We start from the raw sequence: 12,045 nt of genomic DNA, 5'->3' as shown, positions 1-12,045 counted from the left end.
AAAAGCAAAAAAATTCTCTATTTTCCTAAATAATCATGAAATGTGGTATGCATACTAGTTATAATTGACTAATTAAATCGGTCAAAAATTGCAAATTAAAGTATTATATGTTTTTATTTTTTTTCTAAACTAATCAAAATAAAAAACATATTATCACTATTTCTCTAAAAAAACGCGTCGCTGTTGAGAAGACGATGAAGCTAATAACCTCTTAAAAAACCATAAAATAAAAAACAACATACATAACACTAGGAAATGACATATGCCGCTGCTAAATGTTGAGAAGATGAAGCTAGTGACCTCTTAACAAGTCGATGACGGCGTAGAAATGATGAAATGAATCAATAGCCGGAGATGAGAGCAAGAACAAACAACTCCAAATGAAGAACACAACAAAAGAGTGAAGATCGATGGGCTCGGCCAGGGGAAGAAGAGTTCAAATATGGGGAATGACATTTAGTCCCGGTTCCATTTAAATACCGGGTCTAAATTCCAACACTAGTCCCGGCCGGTGAGACGGATCAGGACAACAGCTTTTAATCCCGGTTGGTGGTACCAACCGGGACTAAAGGCTAGGTTTTTGTCCCGGTTCGTGAGACCAACCGGGACTAAAGGTCCCCTCTGCCGATCTCTGACACCATAGCCGTTGGGCAGGGGACTTTTAGTCCCGGTTGGTCTCACCAACCGGGACTAAATATGTTTTTGTCTCGGACGCTGATTGGGCCGAGATTATTGTTCATTTTGGGCAAGTGACCAAAGGCCTGTTCTGTAGTAGTGTATCTAAGTACATAGCAATTACATATATCTAGAAAGCTCAAAATGTTTTATAATTTAAAATGGATGGAGTACAATTTAAATGTGGATATCAACAACATACCGCCATTCACTAAAATTCATTCGTGATCTCCACAACTGACAAACCAAGATCCTAAGGGTTTCCCATAGGATCGTCTACTCAACAAGGAGATGGGCCAGCCCAAGGTCTGCCTAGAATGTGGCATGTTCTCTAAGGCTACAAGAATCGACCTAGTCGGATTCTAGAAAAGTTTAACTCCGTAATTAGATTAGAACTCATTTGCCATAACCGACTAGGACTAGACCAATATGCTTGCCCTTTGGACTATATAAAGAGAGACAAGAACACCCTCCTTGTAACATCATCATACATAACAATGTTAATGCAAGGCAACACACCTAACTAGATATAGGGTATTATGCTATTCAATGGTGAAAGCCCTAGTTTGGTTTTGGATAATTGATGAAACCCTAGTACTAACCTCTATACTAAGTGTGTGTAGACTAATGAGGTTGGTACATGCCAAATGATGGAGCAAGTGATGATCATGGTGATGATGGTGATGACCACAAGATGATCAAGTGCTCAACTTGGAAAAGAAGGAAGAGAAAACAAAACCCTATGGAGATCAAGGCAAAGGTATTGCTTAGGGTTTTGGTTTTGGTGATCAAGACCCCATAGAGGGTGTGATCATATTTAGGATAGATAGCTGTACTATAAAGAGGGGAATTCTTTGGCTAAGCGGTTATCAAGTGCCACTAGGTGTCATTGTTCATGTGCATGTATTTAGAACCTAGTGAGCTAACTTAACTCCTTCAAAGAAAATGTTTGTGAAAATGCTAACACAAGTGCACATGTTGGTTCACACTTGTGGTGTTGGCACACTTTGAGAAGGAGGTGGAGTTTGAAGGGTAGAGACAGGATGGGTTTCTCGCTGAGAAGTCGTAGGAGTGTTTCTCGCTGAGAAACACTCACCGGACGCTGTCCTTGAGGCACCGGACACTGTGCCTGTGCGTCCGGTGACCGCGCGATTTGCAAACCTCTCTGGGTATGAGTCCGGTGAGCACAGGACGGTCCGGTGAGCAGCGGACGGTCCGGTGCTCAACGTCCGATGACCCCGCGAGTTTGTAGACCTCCCTGAGTTTAAATCCGTTCAGGACCGGATGAGTCCGGTGTGGGCTCACTAAGAGTCTGGTGCTGAGGCCACAGAGAGACTCACGTTGACTGCAACAGTTGGATTTCTAACGGTCGATTTGTTCAAGGCATCGGATGCTGTCTCAATAGGCATCAGACGCGTCCGGTGTAACATGAAGAGCGTCCGGTGGCCCTGTTTTCTGCCCATTGAAAGAGCTAACGGCTCTATTTGCTTGAGGGGCTTATAAATAGTTGTTGGCCACCTAGGGCTTACCCTCTTGGCATTCTAGCATACTTGACATCCTTGTGAGCCTAAGCAAACACCTCCCACTCATCTCCTTCATAGATTATTCATCTTTGTGAGATTGGGAGTGATTCCAAGTGCATTTGCTTGAGTGATTGCATCTAGTGGCACTTGGGGATCGATTTGGCTGCGGTTTTCTTGTTACTCTTGGTGGTTGCCGCCACCTAGACGGCTTGGAGCAGCGGAGGAGGATTGGCACGAGTTGGTGATTGTTTGTGGCGATCTCCGGTGATTGTGAGGGGTTTGTGCCTACCTCGGCGGAGAGCCAAAGGCAATATTAGTGGATTGCTCGTGTCATTGAGCTACCTCACTTGTGGGTAGGTTCTTGTGGTGTCCTAGTGAGGACGAGGTTCATGCTACACCTCTTAGCCACCGAACCACCAAGTGTTGGTCGACACAATGGGGACGTAGCGTGCCGGCAAGCACGTGAACCTCAGGAGAAAATCGTGTGTCTCCATTGTGTTTGTTGATTGGATTTCTCCCGGTGATTGTACTTCATATTATTGATTGGTTCATCCCCTCTACGCGGCGGTATAATGATCAAACCATCTCTCTTACATTCCCGCAAACTAGAGTAGCTTACTTTCTTGTATAGAAACTTTAGATAGCTCTCTAGTGTAAGTAGTGACATAGCTCTTGTGTGCCTAGTGATCATAACAACTAGAATTGTTGGATAGGTGGCTTGCAAACACCCCATTAGAGCTAGAGCAAAAAGCTACGCTTTGCTATTTACTAACCACTTGCTCTAGTGAGTTTTGTAGAATTTTTAAATAGGTTATTCACCCCCTCTAGCCATATTAGGACCTTTCAAATGGCCTCAGTATAAATCGCTATCTTTGCATTCACCATCGTGTTTGGCTTACATCAAATCCGATTAATCATGTAGCCCCGTAATGTGTGGCCGGTTATCAAACACCGACAATAGCAACATGCATATTGTCCTCATATCTTATAATCATAAATCTCATTAGTCTTCTATCTCAACGTGTAAGTTATCCACATCATCCCCCACTAGCTAGCCACATCATATCCTACTAAATGCCATGTTATCATGCGAACTTCAACCTCATAATGCAAGCTATCTATAATTGATGGTCATTACATACCAATTTGACCATTAACATGGCACCTAAAGTGAAGATATAATCAAAATCATAGTCACAATATTGTTTCAATTAACAAAGTTGCACTTGTAGATGGTGTTATGCATGTGCAGGGCAAAAATGTGAAATCCCTAAAAAAGCACCAGGATGCAAGTGGAGCAAAGGGGAACATGGTAGGGCCACTAGGGCCATCTAGTGGGGTTGATTGACCCCATCAGTAGTCTCCCGACCTAACCCCACTCCCTACGATGTCACTGATCCATGGCCTCCTAAGGAACCACATTTCGAGCCACCTCATGTATTGATTTGTCAGTTGAATCCAAGGGTTGGTATGGACTCAACCTTGGATTAGAGGGTGCACCATGGGTGTATGTACAAGTTCCACGATGCCAAAATGACATTGTGCAATTGTCAACCCCCATGTAGGATGGACAAGCATTGTAGGATGGTGAGGTGGTGGATCCAAGGGTTGGTTGGCCCTAAGTGGTTGCCCGACCCTACAAGATCTCCATTGACCTCCTACTAGCTTCTATAAGTAGCCTCCACCTCCTTTGTGCTATAACTTGGTGCTTGGAGCCACTTTGTAAATCATCTTCAAGTGAAAGGAGAAGATCATGCCAAGGAAGTTGTGTAGTCCACCTCTCTAGTAGTTATGCTAGTAGAGAGTCTGGTATAGCTCTTGTACCTTTCCTCTTTTGTAATACTTTTCTTATTTAAATATATATTTCTACTTTACTTAAGTACTTCATTCAATCGTGTGCTTGCTTTAGTAGTACGCTTGAAGCTTTGTTATAATCTTAGCATTAGAGTTAACTACCTTGTTTATTGTGGTTACTTCTTGCATAGGTTTCACCACCCTTATAGAGTGCTCTGGTCTCATTTCACTGGACCTCAGACCAGAGTAGCGAGTTTATAAATTAAGTATGGTGCTTAGGCTATAGCTTGTTTGTGTTTATGGCTAGACCCACAAATTGTTTGTGGTAGTTGGCAGGTGGTGACAACCATGTCCATCCTATGTATTCCATCATGTTCGGTCTAGTTCTTAAAGCGTAGGGCTCTTTATAGTACTACTTCATCAACCACAATTGGCATTTGGGCTGTGCCCCGAAGTGCTACCGAACCCCTCTATTTCTTAGTTTACCTAAGTTGTTCTTAGTAGTAGTAGAAGTAAACTAGGACTCTTGTACTCACTCCTTGTTCTCCCACTAGCTACACCTTCTACCTTGAGTCTCTTCCTTGTACCTTACCTTAGCCTTAAGCAACATGCACCATTGTCCTTTTATCCCCATCTAGAATCAAACGATTGTTTGAGCTTTAGTCATATAAATCCTACTCATCAATCATCTTAGCCATTTGCTGTCCTAGTGGTAGAATCACTACAAGAAATGCATGATTTTTTGACATATTTAGTATGACAATAGACTGTGATGTCATTATATCATCCAGATTATGACATTCTGTAATAGGCATTTTGATCTAGTGACATAAAAAAGCTGGATGTCATAATAAATGTCATAGAACTATTCTAATTCCATAATATGACAATATTCACTATGTCATGAGGCCTAATTTATAAATGTCAAAAAAAATTGACATAGGTTGGGTGTCAAAAAATATTTTTAGAAGTATTTACAATACTATTGTCCATGTTGGCATATCTATCATTGTTATTTAGGACTTTTGTGCATCCGACAAAGTGGTGAGAACTTTGTTCTAAATTATACTCATCCATATCATAGTTGATGAGAGTATGAGAGGGATGAGTAGAATTTGAGAACAAAGTTACCTTCACTTTCTCGGATGCACAAAAGTCCTAAATAACAATTGTAGAAATGAATGAGCCGATCAATCTTTGTATCCAAAACTTTTTGTTTGAAATAATTTAGTACCCCAAAATTTGGTTTCAAGTTTGAAAATTATGAATTTCAAAATTTGTAGTCTCCAAACAATCTCAATTGAGAAAATAAAAAGTATAAAGATGGTAGATCTCGATGACTGCAACAACTTTATTTCTTACCAAATTTCAATTTGAAATCATTTGCTACCCTAAAAATGTATTCCAAAATCGTAATACAACTATTGTACCACTGACATTAGGGGCCCACACGCCAGACCAAAAATTCACTACTTGAACACCCCTCCCGCCAAGGACTGTGCCAGCGACACGTGGGCCCCAACACTCCATCCCGCCCAGCCAACTATCACCAACAGATGGGCCCAAAAACCCTCCAGCCTAAAAATTTCCCCTCCCAGACTTATCCTCTTCTCCCCCATCGGTCCACGCCACACTCTCCTCCCAGACTTGTCCTCTTCTCCCCTCCCTCCTTCGAAACATAGGGCACGACGCAGCGCCTCAACACGCAGTCCACGCCGCCGCCGCCATAGCGCCACAATCCACACAGCTCCTCCGCACGGCCGCATCCGCCGCATCCACCCATCCCACCGCCGCACCTCCGCTCCGCTGCATCCACGAATCGGTGGTGACGAAATAGAGCAGAGCTCGTTGGCCTCCACGGTGCACATCCACAGCCGGGCTCCCACTCGCGATGAGAAGCATAGACTCGCCTTCCTCCAGATCTGGCGGCACCACCTCCTCCGAATCTGCCATGGCGGATGCCACAGCTGCTTACCTGTTCACGATGAGGTTTACACTGCATCAGTCTTGAACTCATCGGCAATGGCCAGGTACGCATCACCCCTCCTGCACGTTGTGTGCCCCCAATCCATGAGTCCATCCATCCATCCCTCTTTGCCTCGATTCTGATTCAGCAGGTGCCGTGGAGTTGAAGGGGCGGCGTTCATCTCAGTTGCATTAACGGTATAGGATAGATCTAGTGGTGAGGAACAGGATTATAAGCTAGGACAGGTGAGTTCAAGTTTTTGCGTGGGTGCCTTATGGATGAGCACTACGAGAGATGAGACAAATGGCTTCTCGATGAGGCAGAAGTGTATCGATTATTTCTGTAGGGGCTTAATTCAGCGTTCATAGTGAACTCTAGATTTTCATTTGTTCTGACAAATATTTTGCACATTTCAGATCTCAAACTTTTTAACTGGAAATCTCTTCTCACACTCACAGTGGAATGTGCGTCCGTCTGTTAGCTTGCCCCCATATACCACTAGATTTGTCTGATGGATGTGAGTTCTCAAGAGTTGAATTTTTTATATCAGCAATTTTTGGGTTGTCAGATAGGTGCTTCTAGCTTCTCGGGGAAGAGGTGAACCCACAAATATCTGCTTGGTGCGAGCTAATAGTTTGTAGCTCTATACAATGTAGTCAGGTTATTACGTAATAATGACAATGTTTACTTGTACACCATACTATAATTGGGTGTAATCTAATATATAGAACAAACATTAAGTAATCCTTGTTATATTAATAATAAATAGTTTAGTTGTTAATATAATTGCTACTGTCCCTACAACTGGCCTAGAGATAAGTTTCCTAATTGCTTATGTGAAACTGGTTCTACTCCGGCTCATGCACAGGTCAGCACCTAGAAGATAAAGTTTGTAATTTCAGTTGAAAGTTTATAGATCCTGAGTTAAAGTTTTGAACCTAGTAGTGTAAAGTTTATAATGCGTTAGTTTAAAGTTTTAAACTGGGTATTTATTAATAACTAATTATGTTGTAAACTGATTATTAGCTGATTGCTTCTATGGATCCTTTAAAATTACCTTAAGCATATCAGTAAGTCCATGGTTTGCTTCCATGCTTGCAGGTCCAGGAGCAACTGAGTGCCCAATCACTATTGACTGCTCTATAGAGCAACTTAAGCCTTGGAATTATGAGTGGCAAATCACTATTGACTGCTCTATAGAGCAACTTAAGCCTTGGAATTAATTGTTTTTATTACACCCTGTTTGAATAAGCTTGATGGATTAATTTTCTTAACAATGATTTGGTGCTCAAAATAAAAATTTGATTTGTCCTTGAACCTGTGTTATGTGAAGTAGTGCATAGTCTGTTCCCAAGTGCTTAAGTCATGTATGTGTTATGCTTGTTTCCTCTCTGTAGAATGCATCATAGAAAACTATTATACTACTGTATTTTTACTTATTTCTTGCTATGGTGAGAAACTCCATTGTTTGGACAGATCTTTATACCAAACAGAAAATAAACATGTTTGCACATATCTTAATTTTTTTGGTGTTATTGTTGCTAGGCTAACATGGAGGCATATCTTGATCAACAAATAGAAGGATAAGCTCCAAAGACGCCACTTGAGGCTGTAGCTCATGTTGTGCCGAATTCAACATTTCTTCAGAATGGTGGTATGCAGCTCACAACAAAGAAGAAAAATACCAAGGTTGCTAAAATGACTACTCGTGTGAATGATCTTTAGAGTGAACTGCAAGCTGCTCAGATGGGATCAGCTGGACTGTTGTGTTGCCGCTGTTATGAGCTGTTGTTGTCACTGTTACGCTATTGTGTTGCTACTATTATGCAAATTTGAGACAACAGTTTCTTGATTTGTAAGACTTTAGAGTGAAATTATTATAATGTCTTGCTGTGTTCGAGCAGCAGATTCTTGAATTATAAGACTGGTGATTTGGAGATAATATTATGTGATGTATGGGCTATTTCTGTGATGTATGGGCTGTATTGGCTGAATTCTGTGATGTTATGACATTTATTTTTCTATGCCATGTCATCGCCACGTCAGCTATTCATCTTACGTGGCATTTTGCCATGTGGCAAGGTCTCAGATATTATGACAAATAACCAATGTCATACCTTATGACAAAGAATATACAGATGTCATATGATCCGTTTATGACAGTGATTTTTTGACATATAGTTTTTTGTCAACTAATTGTCACAACTCTTATGTTGTGACATTATTTTCATATGTAATGACATAAATAGTAAGTCAAAAAATCACAGGATTCTTGTAGTGAATATAAAAACGACCTTGGTGTACTCCTGAGCGAAGTGCTGCATCGATATGTTCTATGTGCTTGTGGAATTATCCAATATAACATAAAACGATAAGCATTGGCACTGTTGCCAAGGAAAGCAATTGGTTTAAGATATTGATCAATAGATTTCTGTAATTAAAGTATCATACAATTGACCATTCTTAGCGGGCTTTTCTATGCTATGTTCATGCTTCTATGCAACAGAGCAGTGCATGACTACTTTTGACTTGCCTAAAAACTTCTAAGAAGATCTTGAGGCTTTCTTGAGAAGGGTCCGATCTCGTCCCATCCCTCTCCTCAATGAAAACCTCGTTGACAATTGATGCTACCTTTTTGTGAAGCTTACCACCGTCCAACACTACCATGGCCAATAAGACCATTCATGAATTCTTCGCTCCCTCTGTTGCTAGTGTGGCCATAGGTCATACCATCATTAATGTATATGTGAACTTCAAACTCAATTTGACGCTAGTCATAATGGTACAAGCTAGCCCCTTTTGTGGAAAAGCTCATGAGGATGCCAATGCGCACCTCCAACACTTTTCTAAAGATATGTGTAACCTTCACCATCAGAGGAGTAACTCAAGGGGCCATCAGGCTCCGTCTATTCTCATTCTTCTTACTTGGAAAGGTGAAGCAATGGTTCTACTCGAACCGTGAATCTGTGAACACTTGGGAAAAGTGTTCCAGTTCGTTTCTCATCAAGTTCTTCCCCATGGATAAGAGACTAACGCTCTTCGCAACAAGATCTCTAGTTTCCTCTTTAAGATCAACAAATTCTTCTTCTATGTTAGTATATATTAACATACTATGTTTATAAAGCTAAATTATATAAGCATTTGTTTGGTTAATCTTCAATCCAAGAGCGATCCCCTTTAATCCTCTACATGTCTCCTCTGATTGGTGCTGACTGAACAAGCCCTAAGCAAATAACCTAGATTCACCACTTGCTTTGAGGATAAGTGCCCTCCAGACTCCATTAGAGATGGAAGCACCTGCACTCATGAAACATCTAGAACAATGTATAGTAATATAAGCTAAACGTCAAAACCGGGATCCATGGTTGGTCTAGGTTGTTGGCCAACTAATCCAAGTTCACTGACTCAGATTATTAATTATACAAAAGAAATCCGTTAAATTAATAATAATGATGGTGGACCAGTAAACATTATTATTATTGAATCATGACACACGTGGTACCAATGCAAATGATCAAAGGATGGGAGTAGACCTAGCCGCTAGCAGTAGCAGTAGCTCTAGCACTATTGGAGGGCAGTCGTGGCGATCGACCAATACATGTCGCTTGGGGAATCGTCGTTCTCACTCATCACATCGCGCACTAGATTGCACTGGATAGGGTAAGCATGGTGGAGTGACGTACCAAACTAAACCAGTAGTTAATAGTTAATATATATTGTTTTAGGTGAACAAGAGTATTACATTAGAGGTAGATATAATGTTGGTCCAGCTCACAAGATCACACGCACTAGCTAGTACACACTGCACCGCTCACTTATACGGTGTTTAGCTTCACTGCAGGACGTTAGGGCATTAGCACCGGTCGGGAATGGCCTGTTGCTCCGGTTCCCGAGCCGGTGCTGCCCTTTCGGGACTAAAAGCCCACCCTTTAATCCCGGTTCGGGGAACCGGGGCTAAAGCCCCCCTCTTTAACACCGGTTGGTAATACCAACTGGTGTTAAAGGATCCGCCACGTTGCAGGACCCTTTAACACCGGTTGGTATACCAACCGGTGTTAAAGGGGTTTTTTTTTATTTCACTTCTTCGGTTCTGTTTATTGTTTGTATATAATATATAATAATAGGTTTTCAATACATGTTTTTGCTGATACAATAATATATTTATATTACACGCATATTAAGCATATATAAATAAAAATTATAGGCTTAGCTTAATAATTAAGCTTTGCCTATAATAAAATGAATAGGCCACATCAAAAATTAAATAGATATGTAAAAAGCTTTATATATATATAGTTTTATATGTACAAAATTCGTAACACATATATACATAGAGTTTTTTCTCCCAATGTCTACAAACGATACAAATGATCATCGTTGTTTGGAATAAGAGTTTCGTTGCCGTTGAAGTGAAACTCGCCGTTTTGATTAATCACTTGCTCGCGGAGAAATCCTGCTATCGTCTCTTGGATAGCTTTGATTCAGTCTTTTTGTAGGACCTTTTCCCTCAACCATTCCGTCTTTAATTTGAAATAAATAAAAAAGGTATTAGTTATCTAAGTTATTCAATATAATTCAGGAGATAATGAAAAGAGACATGTAACGTACTCTGAGCGTCTCTATGGGTGTTTGATTGACTTGTGCCATCATGAATTTGCACACGTAATATGCACATAGATTGTTCCCTCCTTCTTGTCTTAAACACCACTGTACGATATATATATATATATATATATATATATATATATAATATTCACGACCACGACAATAAGAAGGCTAAAAGTTAGCGAAAGTTTGCTAGTTAGAAGAACTTACTTGTGGATGTATTATGTTAAGCGGCGCTTTACATTCACTAAGATGTTCATGGTCAATGAATCTTTCCCAAACCCTACACACAGCCATTGTGGATCGTGAACTAATAATTACAAAGTCATATTATGATATTCTTCTAGCTGAGATCGACATTACGTACCTTTGAATAATGTTTACCATTTGTTGATAATTTTCTTGTGGTTTTCTCATTGAGTCAAAGATTATCAACCGGTTCTTGGGAATTTCAATGACCATGAGTATCCAGTGAAAGCTGTTTACACACACATATATAGTCAGGCCTATATATAACTATATAAAACTTGTCTCGAGTAATAATAAGTAAAAAAAATATGCATGCAGTTAATAACTATATAACTCACTCGAAGTTGAAGGGGAAGAGTATTTTTTGTTTTTCTTTTTGGTTCACAAAGAACCTCATAAGATTGGTGCAGACTTCTGTCTCATGAGCTGCTGTCCACACTGCCTGCGGAGCCTTGAAAACAATATAAGGGTCAACGAACCCAATACTATTGTCATTTCTCATTCTGAGCTCTCTCATTTGGTGCCTGCATACATACAAATACAAATCCTAAGTGTGTAAGGATTATATACATGTAATTAAAGAAGTTAGAAGTATAATAAAAAGAAAAAAATACTTACAGACAAAAGCAGCTGACAAGAGATTTGTCGAGAGCGTCGAGGTGACATAATTGGTGCACTTCTTCGAACTGCACGTATATGAGGTCATCTCCACGGAAGTAGTGATGTTGTCTAATACGAACAGAAATCCAATTGTCTCCCCTTTTAGACGTCTCAATGCACCATTTGTTTATTGCAAACATTTGTGTGCCGAGCTCATGTCAACGCTGAGGGTCGAATAGACTCCTGCCCGGTTCATATCTTGTCCTCCATTGATCAACTACCTCAGCTTTTTCAAATGTTTGGCAACCAAGAATAGCGGCAATTTCTTCCATATTTAATCCGCTCTATCCAAAGTAACGCTCAAGCGAGTCTAGCTAAGACAACGCTAAGGATTTCTTTGGCATCAAGTCTTCATTTGAGCCGTATTGATTTGGCACAATCAAAGGGGGCACCGGCTTTGATACTTCTCCGAGCTGTGGGACCCCCTTTCCTACTCTCTTTCTAGCCTGTGAAGACTTGACCAGAGACCGCTCATAGTCCGAAAGTGCTGGAATTTTGAACAAATGTGCTTAGGATTGGCTCAAATTTATCCAAATGGAAAAATGGACAATATATAAAATGTAGATCTTGATG

The 12,045-nt window shown here is 40.6% G+C and overlaps 1 long non-coding RNA gene across 2 annotated transcripts; it reads left to right on the top strand.

Annotated features, from left to right (window-relative positions):
* On the top strand, nucleotides 5,589-7,934 carry LOC110432984. Of its 2 annotated transcripts, none has more exons than XR_002450326.1 (2): nucleotides 5,589-6,475; nucleotides 7,504-7,934. It is a non-coding gene; the product is annotated as an uncharacterized LOC110432984 (long non-coding RNA). The 2 variants fall into 2 exon arrangements; XR_002450325.1 differs by having other exon boundaries at nucleotides 7,060-7,934.

Source organism: Sorghum bicolor, chromosome 2 (genome assembly GCF_000003195.3).
Source record: "Sorghum bicolor cultivar BTx623 chromosome 2, Sorghum_bicolor_NCBIv3, whole genome shotgun sequence".
Taxonomy (NCBI): Eukaryota; Viridiplantae; Streptophyta; class Magnoliopsida; order Poales; family Poaceae; genus Sorghum; species Sorghum bicolor.
This window is presented reverse-complemented; position numbering and strand designations above follow the sequence as displayed.